Source organism: Equus asinus, chromosome 4 (genome assembly GCF_041296235.1).
Source record: "Equus asinus isolate D_3611 breed Donkey chromosome 4, EquAss-T2T_v2, whole genome shotgun sequence".
Lineage (NCBI taxonomy): Eukaryota > Metazoa > Chordata > Mammalia > Perissodactyla > Equidae > Equus > Equus asinus.
The window spans coordinates 105,545,246-105,569,130 of record NC_091793.1 but is presented as its reverse complement, the minus strand read 5'-3'; positions in this window follow the sequence as shown (position 1 = coordinate 105,569,130).

Below are 23,885 nucleotides of genomic sequence, written 5' to 3'. Positions count from 1 at the left end.
TGGACACAGATGTTAGCTCAGGGCCAATCTTCCTCAAAAAGAAAAAAAAAATCAGATTAATAGACTCCACCCCATACCTGCTTAATCAGTATCTCTCGACTGGACTTAGAAAGCTCCTTTTTCTTTTTTTCAACTGGAGATGATTTGCCCTGAGCTAACGTTCATTGCCAGTCTTCCTCTTTTTTTTGCTTGAGGAAGATTAGCCCTGAGTTAACACCTGTGCCAATCTTCCTCTATTTTGTATGTGGGTGGCCATCACAGATTGGCTGATGAGTGAGGTAGGTCTACACCCGGGACCTGAACCTGTGAACCCGGGCTGCCAAAGTGGAGCATGCCAAACCACTAGAAATCTCCACTTTCAATACATTTCCCAGCTAACTTTCTCATACACTAACGTTTGAGAACCATCGCTCTAGAAACAGAAGCAGATTGAGAATGAAACTCTGGGGATTATGTACATTTAAAGAACAAACAGAAGAAGTGCAATGAAGTAAAGAGGCTTAGGAGGGACAGTTAGACAGGAGGGAAGCCAAGAGAGTGGTGTAGCAAATCCAGGAAGATGCAGGATCAAAGGCTATGGCAAGTCCTAGTGCCTTGCTATGCAAAGTGCAGTTCACGGAAGTCAGCTAAGGTAGCCCCTGGAGCTTGTTATGATGCAGAATCTCAGGCCCCACCCCAGTAAACTGAATCACAGTCAGCATTTTAACAAAATCCCCAGGTAAGTCATACGCACATTTAAGTTTTATTTTTTTAATTTATTTTTTTCATCGAAACGTATTTGACGTATCACATTGTATAAATTTAAGGCATATAACATGTTAATTTGATACATTTATATATTGTAATATGATTGCCATTGTAGCAATAATTAACATCTTTATCATGCTGCACAATTATCCTTTCTTTTTACTAGTTGGAATAATTGGCTCCTAGTCTTTTAGCAAGTCTGATGATTATAATGCAATATTGTTGTCTATATTCACTGTAGTGTGCATTACATCTCTAAGGCTTATTTACTATTTGTTGTAAGTTTGTACTGTAGGGGAGCAGAATTTACCACCCCAAAATGTGGTCTCTTTGGTTTTAAAAGACTCAGAAAGAAACTGTCACCTTTCCCTTAACTGCCTTAAGGAATTTAAGATAGAAGGCCTGTTCCAGGAAGGAGGTATCACCGTAGACAACTATGGTGTAATATGAACCAGGAAGGGTAGATGGGGAGGAATCCAGCAAGGCCCATTTGATCAAAGTCCTCCATGTGTCCCATTGTCTCTGCATGGCATGGAAAACATTTGTTTACCAAACATTTGCTTTTCCATCTCCAGGTGAATTGTCTTCCTTCCCGCTGAAGTCCCAAACCACTACCCCCAACATCCTCTTTTATCTTTAGCTGAAGAAGGTATTTAGGTTGTGGCTTCAGCCATTTTGGACAGTTACTCAATTTTCTTGGGTTTCTCCTGTGTATACATGTTATTAAACTTTGTTTGATTTTCTCCTGTTAATCTGTCTCACGTCAATTTAATTCTTAGACCAGCCAGAAGAACCTAGAAGGGTAGAGGAAAATTTCTTCTTCCCCTACAGTGAAATTGAACAACAGCTGTCCTGTCCCCCTAACTCCCATGCCTTGGTAGCCACCATTTTATTCTCTGTTTTTACAAGTATGCTTTTTAAGAGTCCACATATAAGTGATATCATACAGTGCTTGTCTTTCTCTGCTGACTTAATTTTTAGAACCCTGTTGTTGTCTATTGAATTTGACTTTTAGTTCTTGGTGAACTGAAAGAAAACAGTTTCAGGGGAGTAGTTGAGGCAGGAGGCATACTGAAGTGGTTTTAAGAATGAATGAGAAATAAAGAAATGAAGACAAGTTCAGTGCTTCACAAACACCCAGAACAAGGATTTTCTAGCACATTGCTCACCAGGCTGTTTCTTCAGTCTGAAGAATCTGAATATGAACAGAGGCATAAAGTGGCCTTGTGTGCTGTGGCAGGTCTCTACCTTGACCGCTCTTCTGACAGAAGTGATGGGGATAACAGAGGATGATGGTGAGAGAGAAAGATGCTTTCCTAAGGACCAGTGACAGTGGGAGCCTTGACCACGGGAACTCAGCTGCATGTTACCAAAAGCAAAGGGAACACACCTTCTGGGAGTAGTCTCAGTAACTTTAAAAATCTTTTATGACAAAGAAATCTTGTAAAATCTCTAAGGTTAAATACCATTATTAAATAATTGAACAATTCTTAAAAGCTGGAAAATGAAGATAACCTGAAGGAGTAAAAGAATTGCCAGCAGGTTGTAAAAGGAAGAGACTTCAATATTTTATGTATTAAATGAGTGAAGATTCCTCCAGTTGAGCTGTAGAGGTAAGGTTCTAGGATACTACAAATGACCACTAAGGAAATAGATGAGGCTTGGCACAGACCAAATGCTTAAACAAAAATTTCTCGTGCTTATCTGGCTAAATAGACATCTTATAAAACCAGTATTTTTGAGAGTCAAGATCTTGCCAAGTGAATGGAATCGAGATGATCTTGGGGAGAGGTAGTACACATGTGTCCAAAATTATGTCGTTCAGGAGCAAGAAAACCCTTGCAAGGAATCAAGCTGTCAAAGATAAAAGACCTTCAAATATATTAACATAAGCTGAAGGATCAGTGGAACTATTTCATGTCTGTGGTCTCATAAAAATATCAAGGAATAGAAAAAATATAGAAAGTCATTTTTTCATTCCAGTCTTCACTGAGGAAACCATTAAAGAATTCCTAAACTGCCTTTTGAAAATGAGATTCAGAAGTATCAAATCAAAAGGTGATAAAGAGTACTAAGACAACCCTTGAGCTAACTGAGCCACACATGTCAGCAAGACTTGTTGGCAAGCCCCCAAAGGTTTAAGAACTCAAGGATAAAATTTGGTGTAAGTGGCCAAAGTATTATGCAAGTTGCTATAAATTGTCTGGGTGCCAGGAGGCTATTAGACCATCATTGTGGCCTCTGCCCATGTGAGAGGAAAGCCAGAATAATCATCAGACAGCAAGGGATGCTCAAAGACACAATAAAATCACTTAGGTACCAACGCAACGTAATAAAAATCTATTCATTAGTTGCCTGTAAGAGATTAACAATGTACTTCTACAAGTATGAATTCACAAATATTTATTGAGCATTTTTATGTGAAAGACACTGTTCTTGGTATTAAAATACTGTGATAAAAAATGATTAAAGAAGACCATTTAGGGGGCCGGCCCGGTAGCACAGCAGTTAATTGCTCACGTTCTGCGTCAGTGTCCAGGGCCTCGCCAGTTCGGATCCCAGGTGCAGACATGGCACCACTTGTCAAGCCATGCTGTGGTAAGCATCCCACATATAAAGTAGAGGAAGATGGGCACGGATGTTAGCTCAGGGCCAGTCTTCCTCAGCAAAAAGAGGAGGATTGGCAGCAGATGTTAGCTCAGGGCTAATCTTCCTCAAAAATAAAGAAGACAATTTAGTTGATATAAACAAACTTTATTTACCACTTCATGAAGTGGACAATTTCAGTTTGAAGAACTGCCAAATGGGGCAGAAGACAGGAAGATTTTACAAGACAAAGAACCAAGAACAGGGGCCAACCCAGTTGTGGAGTGGTTAAATTCTCATGCTCTGCTCAGGGGCCTTGGATTTGCTGGTTCAGATCCTGGGTGTGGACCTACACACTGCTCATCAAGCCATGCTGTGGCAGCATCCCACGTATAAAATAGAGGAAGATTGACACAGATGTTAGCTTAGTGACAATCTTCCTCAAGTAAAAAGAGGAAGATTGGCAAGGGATGTTAGCTCAGGGCCAATCTTCCTCACCACAAAAAGAAAACAAAAAAGAATAAAGAGCAAGGAAGAGAAAAATAGAAAATATATGATTGGCCTAGCCCACATACCTTGTTAGGGTGAGAAGGTGCAAAGAAATAAGGATAGAGCCCACAGTTGGCTTGATGTTTCTGGACTGACTGACTGGATATACTCTGTTTCTGGTCAAGTGAAGAATTTCCAGGGATGCAAAAGTTATCTAAGTTTCGGTTTTCTGGTGTAGCACCCTGGGCAGAAGTGGCTTCATCTTGGGCCTCAAAAGTTATTTTAACACTGCGGTACAAAACGAAGTCTCTGACTTTGTGAACCTTCCATTCCAATGAAGCAAATTATATTCTCTATATATACATTCATGGTCTACACTACAGAACTGGAGTGCTGAACTAGTCCATGTGTAGAGCCCCAAATTAAACCACAGATGTAATTCCTGCCCGTGATGCATCCCAGCAGACTGCATAACAAAGAGGAGGATCATGAACTATAGCAAAAAGTAGGGGAGCAAATGTAACAAAGTATTTTTGTGAGAAAAAAATGTGCTTTATGATCTCTTTGTTAAAGAGCTTTTTTCTTTCTTTTTTAAGATTGACACCTGAGCTAACAATTGTTGCCAATCTTTTTTTTTCCCTTGAGTACATAGTTGTATATTGTAGTCGTGAGTGCCTCTGGTTGTGCTATGTGGGATACTCTCTCAGCACGGCCTGATGCGGAGCCATGTCCGCACCTGGGATCCCAACCAAGGAAACCCTGGGCCGCGGAAGCCAAGCACGTGAACTTAACCACTCGGCCACAGGCCAGCCCCTGTTAAAGAACTTTAAGAGTATAAGGTTTTATGTGGGTAAGTGATCCTTTAAAAGATTGCTTACAAAACCATCAAAAAGTATGACATTTCAGTTAGAAGAGGCTCTGAAAATTGACGTATCAAAAATAAAGAATTTGCTGGGCTGCCCCATGCTCGAGTGGTTAAGTTCACAGGTTAAGTTCGGCATCCCAGGGTTTCACCAGTTCACGGATCCTGGGCATGGACATGGCACCACTTGTCAGGCCATGCTGAGGTGGCGTCCCACATAGCACAACCAGAAGGACCACAACTACGGTATACAACTATGTTTGGGGGGCATTCAGGAGAAGAAGAAGAAAAGGAAAAAAAAAGAGATTGGCAACAGTTGTTAGCTCAGGTGCCAATCTTTAAAAAAAAAATTTAAAGAAAATAAAGAATTTGCCTAGTAATGAGATGCTCTCGATAAAAATAAGAATGATAACAGTGGTTTTCTCGGAGATTCTTGCCAAAAACAGCTGTGATTAAGACTGTTAATTTTATAAAAATTAAGCAGTATTGATAAAATGTTCTTGAGGAACAGTAAACTGGTAAGTGTTCTGATTCCACTCACATATCCTGGGGAGGACCACAATAAATAAATGAGAATCAACTACAGAAAACTCTACAGGTCAGCATGAATGGACAGTAAAGTAGTAGGCAATTTTCATTAGGGGTAGATACAAAGTTATAAGTTAAGAACGAGTAATTCAAACTTTAAAATATGATGATGTTTGAACATCAGTTGTAAATTGGGAAAAGATTGATATCACTTTAGACTGGTTTTTAAACACATTATTTTATGTTGCCGAAAAGTGCTCACAAACCTGCTTGCCTTCCGGAAATATAGTAAATGAGAAATTGAAAAAGAAGTGTGCATTTATTTTATATAAAAGTGCAGATTGAAACATGGTTGTGACATATCAAGAAAAACATAAAATAACTAAAAAATATCTGGAGAAAGACAAGTCAAGTGATCATTGGAATTAAGGGGTTTCAGATGAGTTTGACCCTGAGAGTTGGATATCTTGAAACTGGTAAGACGAAAATGGAAAAAGGACATGATCCAAACCTTTAAAATAGTAATGATTATGGATAATGTAAACAAAAATTTCTTCACCAAATGGTAGGCAGCTTGAGCATCTGAGAAGAAATCATTTTATGATCAATAAAAATAAGGAATTGTTTCCACTTCCTCTCCTCCCAAACATTCTACATCTTAATTATCCAACATGGATGGGAAATGCGATGATTTAGACTGGACTGGTTTCAAAATAATTTAAGGTTTACCTTTAAGATTTGGAGATCCTGGAAGAACTGTATTTTAATTAATATTTAAATATGCAAAGCATAGCACAGTGACTGGCAAGTAATGTGTTCAATAAATGTGGGAGATACAAATCCACAGGAAGAATGGGAGTGGAGTCAGGAGAAAATGTGGAGAAAAAAGGAGAAAACAAAAAAGATTGAGAAAAAGAGAGAGAGAAGGAGCATGTGCAAATCAGCACTATACAGATAAATGGATCTTGTCTTAAATTTGCCTACCCTTTAGAATTATATAGAATAAACATTTCAAACTCTATCAGTAATGCCAACTTGTGGAACAAGGAGGTGAGATAGAGATCTTAGAAATAAACAAGCAGTAACAGGCTCGTGAACCAGACCTGAAACTGCTACTCTCCTTTGGTATTCATCTATCTAATGATTCTCTGTCCGGAATATTCTGAGATGAATAGAAGTAGAGGAAAAGCAAAATTATGCCAAACTCCTTAATAGGAAACAATTTGGCAGGTGATAGTGAGAGAGAGCCCAACTAACACGGAAACATGCAAAGCATCTCTAAGATCCCTGCTGATTTTTTGGTTAGGTATCTGAGCCAAGAATTTGAAAGGATGCTTGCATTTACGGCTGGTGAAGACTACAGAGAAAGCCTTTACTAAAGTGTGAGTTGGCTTTCCCCCAAACATTACATTACCCTTGAATGGAAAATTGATCGGATGACATATGGTGATAACATCTGCCACCCATGGATAAAGCCGTAGTGCCATGTGGGTGGTAATGGAAGCTGTAATAGTGAGGGTGGAGAATTTAATGACAGTATGTAACGTGGAGGAAAGTAACAGCAATCTGAAAGAAAGGAACAATTTGTGTAAATCTCTACGATGGGTACTACAGAACTATACATCCTGTTCTTCTGCAGTCATTTCAGAGGGAATGATAGAAATGAAAGATGCTTTGTCATTTCATTACCTCAAAGTTGATCTCAGCCATAACCCCCAGGGAGACATTTCTCCCAGACAGTATTGTGGGTAGGCACTTCTTCCTTATCAGTAAATAGATATTTATTACAAATAATAGCAAGAAATCATAGCAATTTAGGGCTATTTATATTAAAGACAAAATTGAGGGCAAACACATTACTTCTAAGAATTTCTGAAAAATATTATTTAAATGTGAATTTTCAGGAAGTAAAAGAAAACAAGTAGCAAAATAATTAATAATGTTTTATAAATGAAATATTTAAGTTCATTTGTTTTGTCCTACTCATACCGGAAGAAAATAAATGTATCTACAGCTGTGCATTGCAAACAGAAGAGTTTTATTTGCACAACAGAAAAAGAACAAGGAAAACCTTGCTATGGTTATACAATAATGTGAGGTTTGGCTGAAGTTTTCTATGGAATTCAAATATTTGAAACAACAGCAGGAGTTCAGACAGACTTGGGCAGTAAAAATTTTTCATGTGAATTTTCTGGGTCTCGAAATGGCCTTAAAAACTAAGAATTCTAATGTAATTTTTAGAAGTGTTCTTGATTAATTCAAAGGTAGTTCTACGTTTCCTTGAATTTCAAAGAATGGCTTTTGGTTTTTCTCTTTCCGAAAGTAAAAGAAAGCAGTGGCTGGTTTCCGGTGCAGCTCTCATTCTCAGCAGACTCCACGCTGACTCTGTAAAGAAGTCCACAGGGGACAATGGGAAGCCCGGGCCAATTTTTTCATCCAGTTTAAATTTTTCGTTCAGTTTAAGCCGGTCCAGTTTAAATGGCTACGTTTGCTTACCGCTCACACACACATGTATAGTCCTTTCAGTTTTTCTCCCTATCTCCATTTGTGGGAACAAAAACAGCATCAAGATTTTAAGTTCTGATCTTGCCAAGGCAGATGCTGTGGGGTGCTTTATTATCATCGTTTTCTGATAAAGATCAATTTGCAGTTGTGAACTTATTTAAAGCAAAGGATTAAAAATAAACTCTTACACTTACAAAAGGGTAAAAATGAATAGGGTATGTTTTATGATATTTTTCTCATCTAAGTGTTTGAAGCAAGTCGCAATTGATTGATGAGAGGCGTATATAATCAGCCTTAAAATGTCTCTGCATTATACCTTGGTTTTGTGGATTTCAGGAAAAATTCTTTTGGATTAAGGCATATACACTCTCTTCAGGAGGAATAAAAGAAGTTACTATGTTTGAAGATCTGTCAAATAAAGCACTTGTACTAGAGAAATAGTGAGAAAAACAGGAATAAATGTTAATTGTTGTCTAGTTGTGAAGATGAAAACACAGCTTAAAATCGCAGCAAATCTACATGCCAAGTACTATTTCATACTTCAAGTTCTGAGGAGACACAAAAGTGTATATTTTTGGTAACCTACATGAGAAGCGTTTGACACCTAAACTAAAAACAAATTCCTGTCTCTCATCTCAGGCTTGCAGAATGAAAATCATGGAGCCTTTGGCCCAAGATCTATATTCTCATAAGGTAAATTACGGTACATTCTTTAACTTCTTATTAAAGATAATTTCAAACAGATACAAATTTAAGAGAATATATAAAATAACTCCAATGTCCTCATTACCCAGCTTCAACAATGATCAAGTCATAACTGTTATTGTTTCATTCATACGCCCATCCACTTCTCATACTAAAGCATACTGTCAATGTAAATAAGGAGGTAAACTGTGGCAAGCTCAAATTACCAGAAATTGAGTTTATTTGGGAATAGTAGAGGAGTTATAATTCAGGAAATGCATGCTTTAGCAAGCTACAGGCTGGTGCATTGAGGCTTTGGAGTGGGATGTTATGGACAAGAAGTGCAAACAGGGAGAAGTCCAGTCAGAGTGCAAGCAGCAAGTTTATTGGCTTGAGGATGAGGAGAGATTCTTGGCAAATGTTCATTGATCAGGAGATGATTCTTGGTCTTCTATGTGTCAGGCATTCATGGGAAATCATTCTCTCAGTTCTCATGTTCCATTCTTCGGGCATGTGCATGAGATTCTCCATTTCATCTCCTCCGGTTCCATATTAGAGTGAAATCCTCTCACAATAGAATAGTGTAGGGGAGGAAAAATAATTTTCCCTCTACCCTTCTGAGTTCTTGGCTGAGACCCTTGTAAAAAAAGACAGATTAACAAAAGAAGAACAAACAGAAGTTTATTAACAAGTATCGCTCATGTATACCTGAGAGATACCCAGGGAAAGAAAGGTGTGAGGAGGCGGTTCTGGGAAGGTTTCCAGAAAAGCACAGTAAACAAGGGTAAGTCTTTGTGTGCAGATTTGTTGGTGCCTTCTCCATTGACAAGAGTTTCTTGTGATTTAATCATCCTCTCTTCCTGGTATGGAGGGGGAGACATTCTAATAAACGGAAATTTCCTTTTTAAATGTAAATTTCCTTTATGAAAGGGTAACTTCTACTGTTTTTAGAGCTTCTCCTGTGTCTGCTGTTTCTCAAAATAATCAGCCCAAAATAATCCCTATGCCAAAGAGGCATATTTTGAGCGGCGTATTCTGCTACCCTTCATTCTCAGCCTTTGAAACTTCCCCAAAAAGTTTCATAGTCTAGAAGTTGAATTGGTGGATCGCCCCATAGCTCACCGAGCCAGTCTCTTCGTCCTGAGAGTAGGTCAGTTCAGTTAAGCAGTTGTGTCTCATTTCAGAAGGTGGTGATGCAGGTGGGCTCCCAAAGTTGGGTTTATACGGTATGAGCAATCAGGTATTTAATAGGAGACATTTCTATGGAAACAAAAGAAAAACAAAAGTTAATAATTGTAGCCAACTATAAACCCAGTTTGAGTCCAGAGGGCACGCAGTCGAGATTTCTAGATGTTGGGTTCAAATCTTCTTTTGCTGTTTGAATGCCTCTGTGATGTCATCAGGTATTCTGGTGAACTTTCTGAGTGGGCCACACAGCAACAGGCATGAAGATTACCTATACATGAACTCTTGTGATTTCCCTTTATTTATATCAAGTTGTCTAATTTCAGCTTGCAGGGCTTTGAGAAAAGAGAAATTTTTGTTCTTAGTTATTCCAACACAGAAGGGTGGGAGAAAATTGGAAATGTTAGTTTGGAGAGTCACAACCAGATATTTGAGGAAACTAAGAGAATTCGGGATCCAGTCTGGCTTACTAGTAAGTAACAAAACCTCAAAGAAAATGCACAGCACTAGAATCTGATATCCACAAAAGTGTACAATAGTTTTCCAATGAAATATATTTTTTCTGTCTACAGTCATCCCCATTTCTATCAAACATAACCACAATAAGACTAATTTTTTTGCAAAATAGTCTCATTAAACTTGGCGTGACTAATTACACAAGTGCAACGAAAATAGTGATGACCATATAGGATTTTTTAGTGTCTGCTTTGCTGGAGTTTTTTATAAGTAATCTCAGATTGGACTTTTAAGAGCCTCTTGAGGGTAGGAAGCCAAGCCAAGGACTCACCATCAGACTTCACCTATAATACCTATAGATTTGAGCGAATTTCTCTTTTCAAGATCCCCAAAATATCCTGAGGTTCCTGGGCCTGCCAAGAAGTGATCTTTCTTACTCACCTCTAAGGGTGCCAGAAACTTGGACAGCAAGAGACTAGGCAGTTTTTTTGAAGGGGGATTTATTGACTCAACCTAGTTCCTTAAAACTGTCTGGTCATATCTTATTCCACATGCATCACTCTCAAATATGACGTTCCAGTCAAAACCTTGGTAATATAACCAACACTTCCAATTGTGTGCTGTTACAAGGAGAACAGATTCTTATTGAACTAATGCAAATAACTATATAGTGTTATTATTTTTTTTTTAAGATTTTATTTTTTTCCTTTTTCTCCCCAAAGCCCCCCAGTACATGGTTGTATATTCTTCGTTACGGGTCCTTCTAGTTGTGGCATGTGGGACGCTGCCTCAGTGTGGTTTGATGAGCAGTGCCATGTCCGCGCCCAGGATTCGAACCAACGAAACACTGGGCCACCTGCAGCGGAGCGTGCGAACTTAACCACTTGGCCACAGGGCCAGCCCCAACTATATAGTGTTATTTAACATGTGTCTCTGTTACTTGGATCTAGAGGTTTGATAACCTTCAGGCTTTTACTTCCTAGGTTATGTATGTACTTCTATCAGTATAAGGTTAGGTTGGCTTTTTCTATGTGATATTAGGTGTTCATAGTCATAACTTTGTTAAAAACAAGACAACAGGCCCAAAATGGAGTCACTTATGCTAAGCCTCATGTCACGAAACCAAGGCTTAACTTACAGTTCAGCTCTTTCAGAAATGGAATCTTAAACCAGTCAATTAGGAATCTCCTAATTAGCACTAGTTAGGTAATCTGCCTAATAGACCCCTGCCATCCCCTGAAGGAATGTGACTTTGCCATAACCCGTCTGATTTTTTGTCTAGTATAACTTTCTTGTTCCTGTTCCCTTCTCCCTATAAAAGTCTTTCATTTTGTACTGCTCCCTTCTATCTGCTAACTTGGATGCTGGCTGATTCCTGAATTGTTAAATAAAGCCAATAAGATCTTTAAAATTTACTCAGTTGAATTTTGTTTTTTAACAACTTAATTCATTGCTTTATTAGAAACAGAAAATTAGTGACAATCTAATCCTATCATTCCTTGTACATTTATTAATTAGAATCGAGAGACTTACTTTCTTGAGTTTTTACTCTGAGTTAACAGTTCATATAGGAAAGGCAGGATAAATCTTATTTTTCACTTTATTGACCACTTTTCAAAATAATGAGATATAATAGGTTAAAGATTATATGTGTGCAATTTTGCCAGAATTTAACAAATTACTTAGAAGCTTCTGCCGTTTTGTACCACCACCAGAAGCCATGTTTAGAGTGTTTGTTTTGCCATATCCTTGCCAACAGAGTATTTTGTCAAACTTTTGAATTTTTGTCAATCAGACAGGTGATAAATGAAATACAGATTTTTTTTTTTTTTTTGGTGAGGAAGATTAGCCCTGAGCTAACATCTGCTGCCAATCCTCCTCTTTTTGCTGAGGAAGACTGGCCCTAAGCCAACATGTGTGCCCATCTTCCTCTACTTTGTATGTGGGATGCCTGCCACAGCATGGCGTGCCAAGCAGTGCCATGTCTGCACCTGGGATCTGAACCGGCAAGCCCTGGGCCGCCAAAGTGGAACGTGTGCACTTAACTGCTGCACCACCGGGCTGGCCCCTGAAATACAGAATTTTTGAATATAGAATTAATAATACATGATTAGATCTAGCATATCTTAGATATTTTCCTGAAAGAGTTGAGATATGTGCTGGAAATTTAAGTAGAATGGGATGGAAGATGCCTTTGGTTTCTGTGATAGAGTTTGGGAGATATGTTCAAAGGCAGAAATTGAAAGAAGCTAATTGTAAGAAATGGTAAGAGATAAGCTTAGCAAAATCTAAAGATCAAAATCTATTTCCTTTTAAAAATGGGGTTTTCTCCTTAAAGGAATATTACTCTCATTAAAGAGAAGAAATGGAGAGGCGTGGATCTTGGCTTGCAGATGAAGGGGAATTTCTCCCGGGCTGTAGGAATAAGGGAGCAGAGGCAAAGGGAGCCAGGGCGGTTTCTGAACAGCTGAAGGTGTGGTTGGAGCCTCTTTGGACTCAGGCCATGGCTGCTGTTGCAACTGGGCAACAGGGTATAAATAAGTTAAGTCCTAGGTCATTGTCAGTCTCCGGGACCTCTACCTGACATGGATCCCAGACTAACCTGTTGGTCCTCTTTGCTTCTGACCTACTCATTTGGCTCAAATAGCTGCAAAGAGAAACCTTTATCTTGCCTCTAACTTCTAGGCCTTTCCTTAGGGTTACCCAAATATCAGTGGTCATGTTGTATATGGGCATTTTAAGAGATCCTTAGTTCTACATCCCTTCCTTTGACCATGCCCTTCACTTCTACCGCGACGGATCTGATCCAACGAACCTACTCACAGTTGTATAACAGACAACACTTCTCATTTTTCTTTCCTAATCATTCTGTCTGTGCCTCCTCTTCCAACCAAAGTGGGATCTTGGATTGGAAATTCTGAGAGTTCCTCTGGAAAACCTGATTAAAATTTTTTTTCTTCAGCCTGCCAAGGCGCACATTTCATGAGCTTCCTAGATAATTGGGCCTGAGAAATAACTTTTTGGCATAGAGTAAGTTGGTCTTTGGCCAATACTGAATCTCCAGGAAAGATTGCTTAAAAAGGAAATTCCAAGATAGTTATAAAGTGGGAGTGGTCAGTAACCAAATAGGCATGTTCCCCTTTAAACGCCATTACTAGTATAGAAAAATATGCATTTGTCCACAGATGAAAACACTGTTATGTCATGGTTTACTCTTTTTTTAAGGAGAGAGAAAGAAAACCCCACTCCATTTTCATGAGATGTTGCCCAGTGTGTTCCATCCTCTACTTTAAATTCTGATGTGTGAAACAAACATTCATAGCCAGATATCTCCCTAGTTACCACACAGGTGCAGCTGCTGAACATAGCGCTATTGCAACTAGTTTTGACACCAGCCGTTTGTGCTTGAAGAAATGTCTAATTTTTTGCTTCCCTCAGATGGTTTCACACTCCTGTAGCAAGCGGGGGCTTTTATTATAACACTCGTTTTGGGTCAGACTACAACCATTTTTGGGAACCCACCAATACAAATGTTAATGATATGCAGATCTGGCCTTTCCTAAGATGGCATTGCATCAGCCAAACTTCATTTCCTGGGAGGTTGCTAAGACAATTCATAGATCTTGCCAAATTTCATTAATGTGCTGAGTAGACCCGACGTTATCATATGGGTGTTTATCAAGAGCCAAATCTCTGTACATACATATTGATCATCTTTTTGTGTGTTTTCCCTGACTATTAATTTCCATAGAAATAGAAAGTTTGGGGAATTGAAATGAGCATTCCCTTTTAACAATATCCATCACAATATTTTTACATAATTTCTCACATGAATGTCAAATAGCTTGCCATCCTTAGGAAATAGTCTCATGATTTAACCCAGACTGGTTTCTGTGTTGGTCATAGGTCCTCTGTTGTTATAGCTCATGATATCTACCTCTGTGAAAAGTAGATTTCTCTTCAAAAGTCAACAAACTAGACACTTCCATCTCAATGTCCCACGGCTGCATACCTGTCCTGTCTTATCACTTGCCGTGGCTTTGTTTGTTTTCTTAAATTCTAAGTTCATCATAACTTTGTAATTATGCAAAACTCTGATTTCTCTGCATTCATGCATTTTATTTCCTCTGTTCTCTTCCATTAAAAAACCTGGCAAAGTTCCACTTGGCTGTAGAGCCTCAGACAAGACATTGCCTGGTCTGAAGCTTTTCCTGTTTCTTTCAGCGGTATTTGGGAGGTCTCTTTTCCCTCTGCCCCTACTGTCTTTTATACTACTCTCCATTATAGAAATGATGTTATTGTCTGGCAATTGTTTGTCTCATGCCTTACTCATGCAATATGGGTATATATGGCTTATTCTGCTTATACCCACCTCCCAATGCAGAAAAAAACAAACCTAATCATAAAAATAAAGTGCCTCCTTATAAGGAAATTAGGGGTTAGAATTATGTACACATTTTCTACAGAAATATGGATAGGCATCATCATATTTGTTACGGACTGAAAGTTTGGGTTCCCTCCCAAATTCATATGTTGTCATCCTGATCCCCAATGTGGTGGTTTTAGGAGGTGGGGCCTTTGGGAGGTGATTAGGTCATGAGAGTGGAGACCTCATGAATGATCTAAATTCCCTTATACTAGAGACCCCAGAGAGCTCGCCCATTCCTTTCACCATGTGAGGACACAGCAAGAAAATGGCCTTCTATAAACCAAGAAGCAGGCCCTCACCAGACACTGAATCTTCTTGTGCCTTGATCTTGACTTCCCAGCCTCCAGAACTATGAGAAATAAATTTCTTTTGTTTATAGGCCACTTGGTCTATGGTATTCTGTCATTAGCAGCCCAAATGGACTAAGACAATATCTATACTATAACATATACTAATCTTGAGGTAATATTTCAAAAATTATAGATCAAAAATATTATTGATGCAAACACTGGATATTCCAAATGGATAGGGTTAGCCAAAAATTCTACGACCAACTAAACAGGTAATGAAAATAAGCTAAAAGTAATTAAAATTTAAAAGTAATAAATAGCTTCAGATAAAAACCTCAGATAACTCAAGACATACTTATAACAAAATGTTCTTCACAAAAATTGAAAAAACTTCAAGTATGTCTTTGTGTTTATGTGCAGTAGGTCTGCAAAATTGTCAAGGGTTTTGAGGTAAATAGAAATTTTTGAAGCTAAAAATCATTGAATGGATTTCTAAAGCTCTTAGGAAAAGGACAAACATTCCTAACACTGCCTGAGTGGTCCAGCACAATCTGGCTTTAACACGTCACGGTTTTCACGCCAGTCTCTCCGTTACTAGAGTGTCTCAGTCACTTAGAATTTCCTTTAATTCCTCCAAACTCCCTCAGCCTCATGGCTTTGCTCTCTGTCTATGACTGCTTTCTTTGAACTCCAACCCCTTTTCCATTTCATTCATTGATTCAATTCTTGCTTATACTTTAGAAAGCAGCTCAAATCTAACTTTTTCAGGGATGTTTCCTCTTACCCTGTGAGGTTATGTCATGTTCCCCATTATAGTTTTGTTCATTCTAACATCATGTATTTGCACTTCCAAGTATGTATTAATATTTGTGTTTATATATTTGTGTGCTGACTCAGTTAATATCTCTCTCCCCAACTAGACTGAAAGCTCTGTGAGGTCAAGGGAAGTGCTCGATTTGCTCCTCATTCAATCCTCAATATCTAGTACAAAGTAATTAAAAGCATGGGCCCCACATACAGAGCTTTGATTCCTGTCCTGGCTGTATCATGTAAATCTCTCTAAACCTTAGTTTCTTCTTTTGTTTAATGGAATTAGTAATAGTACCTTATTGTAGGGTAGTTTTTGTGTTTAAAGAGACAATATTTATATTTATAACATTTGTACATGTGTCTATGTGGTACAATGCACATAACAATTATAAATAAACTCTAGATATTTCAAAAATAAATATTGGCTGAAAGAATAGATAAGAAAATGTTGATATAGATTTTTCAGTACATATCAGTAGCCCGCTGATTTTAATTTATAAATATTTAATTTTAGGAACCCTTAGCAACTCAGTTTTGAGTTTGTAATCTGACCCTTGGGTGTATGTGAAAGGGAAAGCCCATGGAAGTTTCTGTCATTCTCCCATCAGATGGGAGGAAACAGTTTAGCATCACTTAGCCCTGGAAGCTCCTGGAGGGCAGGGACTTTTGTTCATCATCAGGTCCCCATTGTGTAGCGTTGTGCCAGATGTGTGAAAAGGTGTTCCAAAATATAATTAAATAAACAACACTACTCTATGTCAATTTACATGGTGGTCTAAGACCAAATATATAGTTTTATTCCTATCAGTTTATCTCAATTTATAGGAAACAGGGAATTTGTTCAATGAGGGTAGGTAGGTAAAAGGGGTTATTATATTGACTACTTCAATAAAGTAACACAAATCCTTGCTAGGCTTTGAAATCATGGAACAGAGTCTAAATGCTTACATTTTTTTCTGTCAAAGTTCACAGAAAGGCAGAACCTAGTAAACTTCATGAACCAGATACAATAAGCAGCAAACTGAATTTAAGGTATATATTAAATATAATACTGTAGTCTGAATGAAATTTTCTTTTTCCAGAAGTGAGAATAAATACACTTAATAGAAAGAATTTAATAACAGAAATGAACACTTAATAACCAAGTAGTATCTGGTGAATATTAAGAGCTCCATAAATACTCATTGAGGAGAGGAACAGAATGTATTTCTTTTGACCTCTCTTTTAAGTGCTTGGGTCTTGATGTTACAGCAGTAGTGAACAGTAAAACAGCTTGAGCAAGTACAGCCTTAAATAGTAAAACAGCTTGAGCACTACAATTTGCACAGTACCCAAGGTAAAAGCAGACGTGTTTAGCACAGAAAGCAGAGATGAAAGTTGCCACCTACTAACTTCTTCTGGAGACATTTAGACAAGCCCACCTAGGGGAAAAAAGGAAGAAAGAAAAAAAAAAAAAGAATATGTCTGGTATTAGAAGAGCAAGCCTGGCAAATAGAGATTAACCAATTCCCACCTAGCTGGGATTTTTTTTTTCTTATTATTTTTAAAGGGCAGAGAAATTTTGAGAAATAAAGAACTGGATTTTTTTTAAAAGATTTTATTTTTTTCCTTTTTCTCCCCAAAGCCCCACAGTACATAGTTGTATATTCTTCGTTGTGGGTCCTTCTAGTTGTGGCATGTGGGACGCTGCCTCAGCGTGGTTTGATGAGCAGTGCCATGTCGGTGCCCAGGATCCGAACCAACGAAGCACTGGGCTGCCTGCAGCGGAGCGCGCGGACTAAACCACTCAGCCACGGGGCCAGCCCCAAGAACTGAATTTTGTGTATATAAAATCGTGTACGTTTATACGCATACACCAAGCACACACATTTGCTTCTATGCTAAGTCAAGATCAGTGGTGTTTTCTGTTTAGTAATATGACTGATAAAGAAACCACTTCTGATAAAGGTAATACGGTGAATCAATATAGCATTCCTTGCATACAATATCCTCCTGGGGAAACTTAAAAAGATGTGTGTGTGTGTGTGTGTTTACTAGTGAGAAGGGATAGGAGATTTCTTGCTTTGTTCCTTCACTTTCTGGATAGGCGCAAACAAAGCTGTGAGGCTTGACCAGTCTAGACAATAAAAAGCTTTGTCCGAGCCAGCCCTGATGGCCTAGTGATTAAAGTTCAGAACTCACTGCTTTGGCGGCCTGGGTTTGCTTCCTGGTCATGGAACCACACCACCCGTCTGTCAGTTGCCATGCTGTGGCAGTGGCTCACATAGAAGAATTAGAATGACTTACAACTAGGATATAAAACCATGTACTAGGCTTGAGAAAAAAAAAAAAAGAGGAAGATTGGCAATGGATGTTAGTCCAGGGCAAAACTTTCTCTGCAAAAAAAAAAAATGCTTTGTCAAAGAAAAACAACCTCTTCCTATTATTACTCAAGCTCATGTGGAAAGCGTATGGAGGGTGAGCTATCAGAGTATCATCTCTGATTTTTTCTTGCAAAATCAGAACAGTGTATACCATGAGCACATGGTGAATATCAACAGAAACTGAAATGGCATATTCATAACCCAGCAAGACTTATTTCATGACATCATTAGTCTGCCAGGTAGAAAAGGATAAAAGAGAGAGAAAAAAAGAAACAAGCATCAGAGGAAGACAAAAATTGTAAGGATGTCTGGTGCTTAAAGTCAATGGATCAAACATGGTTTACCCATAAATGTGCAGTTCAATAAAGTATGTTTAAGTATTTTACACAGTCAAAGATGTATTATTTACTCATCTACTTTATTGATGTAAGGAATCATGGATTACACTTCTGGAAAAGGGAAAGATCATTTAAATAAATAGAAAACAAACTCCTGGTGCTTTTACAAACCACGAGGTGTAAAAGCATGATCTCGTTTAATTCCAATGATGCTTCAAGGTAGATATCATGACTTCCAATTTACAGGTGGGAAAATGAGATCAGAGAAGTTAAATAAATTGCCTGAACTAACTCAGTAAGGAATCTGAAGACAGAAACACCTGGCTTTCAAGAATATATCACTAACATCTTTGAAAAACCTTGAAATCTATAGTCTCTTGCCAATAAAAGACATACATGCAATATTTTGCACACAATGCCTGTCCATGGATGCTCCCAGCCCCATCCAAAGTCAGATAAGAAACCTGTGCAATATCAGCCTTCCACATCAAACAAGTCATCATTTTTCTTGCTCAGAATTGAAAACTTAGAGGTAAACACAAATTTTTGTATTGAGTACTTAGATAAAAGTGGCTTACTATTACATATATATATTTTTTAATATAAACAATTCAAAGAGAAATGTTAAAATGGTTTAAGATTTGGTGATGTCATATACGTTAATATAAAACATGAGAAAAATACATTAAGGCTCATATCTTTTTGAACATATTAGGATCTCAAGCATATAGTATCAAGCATATTGATGAAATGGAACTGGTTAATAAATAATAGAATACTGTTCTGCCATTTAAGTGACTGCATATTCACAGTAAGAAATGTATTTAAGGACATGGAAAGAATTCATAATATGTACCTTATGAACCAGCCTTTTAGTGTTGTGTGTATATGTGTGTGTATGTGTGTAGAAAGAATTCTAGAAAAATATATCAAAATGTTCATAATTTTATTTGTGGAAGCAGGGTCATGTGATGTAGGGTTTTTTCTCTTTTCTTTTGCTTATTTGCATTTTTAAATTTCTTTATAGTAAATACGCACTATACACAATTACTTAATAGGTTAGCCTATATAGACATTTTCAAACTTCTTTATAGTAAATATGTGCTACATTCAGTTACCTAATAGGTTAGTGTAGTACATCATTGCTCAAATGTCAAAACTTCACGAACATTAAAAACCCTTTGGTTAAAGCCCAAAATTACTTTTATAACTTGGAATCATTTTCAACACACAGATATTCCACCAATTTAGGTTGGGGGGAAAATGAGAGTTCCCTGCCAGGAAGGAGAAGGCACTTTTCCTGCTCGTGTATTCTGTTAGAAAAACATTCATCCTGACTCGAGAGTGGAGTGACATCTAGTGAACTGTTTCTGCAGACAATTACCGGGTTGTCTCCTCTATGGCTCCCTCTCCTGCCTCTTTCCTTTCAGTACACAGTCCTCTATATCTGTTCTCTTATAAAGCATGCATGTTTCCCCAATGTAGAGAAGGAAATATTTGAGTCATGCATACAGATAAGAAGAGTCTTCATTTTGTGCACCTTGGGAAGAGAGAACTGTTCAGTTTGCTGTGTAAATAATACACACCTTTTTCTCTGGAAAACAATGGTAGAGCTTCAGACTTTGGATTATGACTCATCTAGCTTGTTATTAACTACGAGTATTTGTTAGTAGTTAATAAGACGACTTCATTTTTGCTGAGGCTTGGGACAGGCAGCAAGACAGTGTCTACAGTCAGTCAATAGGTCACAGACCAACACTCCACCTACCAACAGGCTTGAATTTACCAACAAGCAGACAACTATGCCTGTGGGGTGCCAATAGAGGCAAAACCAAGGCAATTCCATAATCACTGGGTTCAAGACAGATAAATTAGTTATCAGTACTGAAGTTCAAGACCGAGACTGGACTACCAGGACCTACAACTTAATGCCAAGTTATAGATTACTGAAATGGAACCTGATCTCTAAAGTCAGGATTGGTCCTAAAGAACAGAGTAGATAATGGTCAAGTGGCTTTGGCAATGGGGAAAAATACTGTATGCAGAGTTTGTTGTTATATGAAACAGTCCTCTGTAATGATCTCACACAATTTAGTCTAGTCCCTCTCAGTATTGATTTTGTTTTATTGAGTTCATTATAGTTTACAACATTGTGAGATTTCACTTGTACATTATTATTTGTCTGCCACCATATAAGTGCCCCTCTACACCCCCAGTGCCCACCCCCTAGACCCTTCCACTGGTAACCACTGAACTGTTCTCTCTGTCCGTGTGTTTATCTCCCACATATGAGTGAAATCATCTGATGTTTGTCTTTCTCTGGCTTATTTCGCTTAACATAATACCCTCCAGGTCCATCCATGTTGTTGCAAATGGGATAGTTTTTATCTTTTTTATGGCTGAGTAGTATTCCCTTGTATTTATACAGCACATCTTCTTTATCCAGTCATTGGTCAATGTGCACTTGGGTTGCTTCCATGTCTTGGCTGTTGTGAATAATGCTGCAATGAACATAGAGGTGCATACGTCACTTTGAATTGTTGATTTCAAGTTTTCTGGAGAGATACCCAGTAATGGAATAGCTGAGTCATATGGTATTTTCATTTTCTTGAGAAATCTCCATACTTTTCCATAGTGGCTGCACCTGTTTGCATTCCCACCAGCAGTGTATGAGGGTTCCCTTTTCTCCACAACCTCTCCAATCTGTTATTTTTTGTCTTAGTGATTATAGTCATTTTAACGGGTATAAGGTGATATCTCAGTGTAGTTTTGATTTGTATTTCCCTGATGATTGGTGATGTGGAATATCTTTTCATGGGCCTATTGGGCATCTGTATATCTTTTTTGGAGAAATGTCTGTTCATATCCTCTGCCTCTTTTTTGATCAGGTGGTTTGTTTTTTTGTTGTCGATTAACCTCTTGTCAGATAGGTGATTTTCAAATATTTTCTCCCTTTTGGTGGGTTTTTAAAATTTTGATCCTGGTTTCCTTTGCCTTGCGGAAGCTCTTTAGTGTGATGAAGTCCCACTTGTTTATTTGTTCTTTTCTTTTACTTGTCTGAGAAGACATATGGTATTCGAGAAGATCTTTTTAAAGATAGAGGTCAAGGAAAGTACTACCTATTTTCTTGTAGAAGTTTTATGGTTTCACGTCTTACCTTGAAGTCTTTGATCCATTTTGAGTCTATTTTTGTATATGCTGTAAGACAGTGGTCATTCTTTTGCATGTGGCTGCCCAGTTTTCCCAACACCCTTTATTGAAGAGACTCTTTTCTCCATTGTATGTTCTTATCACCTTTGTCAAAGGTTAGTTGTCCATACATGTGTAGTTTTATTTCTGGGCTTTCAATTCTGTTCCACTGATCTGTATGTCCGTTTTTGTACCAGTACCGTGCTGCTTTGATTACTATAGCTTTGTAACAAATTTTGAAGTCAGGGATTGTGATGCCTCCAGCTTTGTTCTTTTTTCTCAGGATTGCTTTAGCTATTCTGGGTCTTTTGTTGCCCCATATGAATTTTTTGTTCTGTTTCTGTGAATAATGTCATTGGGATTCTGATTGGGATTGCATTGAACCTGTAGATTGTTTTAGGTAGTATGGAAATTTTAACTATGTTAATTCCTCCAATCCATGTGCATGGAATATCTTTCCATTTCTTTATGTCATCACTGATTTCTTTCAATAATGTCTTATAGTTTTCATAGTATAGGTCTTTCACCTCCTTGATTAAATTTATTCCTAGATATTTTATTCTTTTTGTTGCAGTTGTAAATGGGATTGGATTCTTGAGTTCTCTTTCTGTTAGTTTGTTATTAGAGTACAGAAATTAAACTGATTTTTGTAAGTTGGTTTTATACCCTGCAACTTTACTGTAGTTGTTGATTATTTCTAATAGTTTTCCAATGGGTTCTTTAGGGCTTTCTATATATAAGATGACGTCGTCTGTAAACAGTGAGAGCTTCACTTCTTCATTTCCTATTTGGATTCCTTTTATTCCTTCTTCTTGCCTAATTGCTCTGGCCAAAACCTCCAGTGCTGTGTTGAATAAGAGTGTCGAGAATGGGCACCCTTGTCTTGTTCCTGTTCTCAGAGGGATGGCTTTCAGTTTTTCCCCATTGAGTATGATGTTGGCTATGGGCTTGTCATATATGGCCTTTATCATGTTGAGGTAATTTCCTTCCATCCCCATTTTGTTAAGTGTTTTTATCATGAATGGGGCTGTTGGATCTTGTCAAATGCTTTCTCTGAATCTATTAAGAGGATCATGTGTTTTTTATTCCCCATTTTGTTAATGTGGTGTATCACATTGATTGATTTGCAGATCTTGAACCAGCCCTTTGTCCCTGGTATAAATCCCACTTGATCATAGTGTATGATCTTTTTGAAGTATTCCTATATTTGGGTTACCAATATTTTGTTGAGGATTTTTGTGTCTATGCTCATCAGCAATATTGGCCTGTAGTTTTCCTTTTTTGCATTGTCCTTGTCTGGCTTTGGGATCAGGGTGATGTTGGCCTCATAGAATGACTCAGGAAGTATTCTGTCTTCCCTAATTTTTTGGAATAGTTTGAGGAGGATAGTTATTAAATCCTCTGTGAATGTTTGGTAGAATTCGCCAGAGAAACTGTCTGGTCCTGGACTTTTATATTCTGGGATGTTTTTGATTAATGTTTCAGTCCCTTTACTTGTGATTGGTCTATTCAGATTATCTATTTATTCTTGATTCAGCTTTGGGAGGTTGTAAGAGTCTACAAATTTGTCCATTTCTTTTAGATTGTCCAATTTGTTGACATATAGCTTTTCATGGTATTCTCCTATAATCATTTGTATTTCTGTGGTATCTGTTGTAATTTCTCCTCTTTCATTTTTTTCTTTTAAAGATTGGTACTTGAGCTAACATCTATTGCCAATCTTCTTATTTCTTCTTCTTCTTCTCCCCAAAGCCCTCCAGTATATAGTTGTATATTCTAGTTGTAGGTCCTTCTAGTTGTGCTATGTGGGACACTGTCTTGACATGGCTTGATGAGCAGTACCATGTCTGTGCCTAGGATCTGAACTGGCGAAACCCTGGGCCACTGTAGTGGAGCATGCAAACTTAACCACACAGCCACGGGTACAGGCCCTCTCCTCTTTCACCTCTAATTTTATTTATCTGAGCTTTCTTTCTTGTTTTCTTTGTAAGTCTGGCTAGAGGTTTGTCAATTTTGCTTATCTTCTCAAAGAAACAGCTTTTTGTTTCATTGATCCTGTCTACTCTCTTTTTTGTTTCAATTGCATTTATTTCTGCTCTGATGTTTATTATTTCTCTCCTTATGCTTATTTTGGGCTTTGTTCATTCTTCTTTTTCTAATTCAGTTAGCTGTAGTTTGAGATTGCCTATTTGGAATTTTTTTTTGTTTATTAAGGTAAGCCTATATTGTGATGAATTTCCCTCTTAGGACTGTTTTTGCTGCATCCTATATGAGTTGATATGGTATGTTTTCATTTTCATTTGCCTCCAGATGTTTTTTGATTTTTCCTTTGATTTCTTCAATAATCCATTGGTTGTTCAGTAGCATGTTGTTTAGTCTCCACATCTTTGTCCTTTACTCAGCTTTTTTATTGTAGTTGATTTC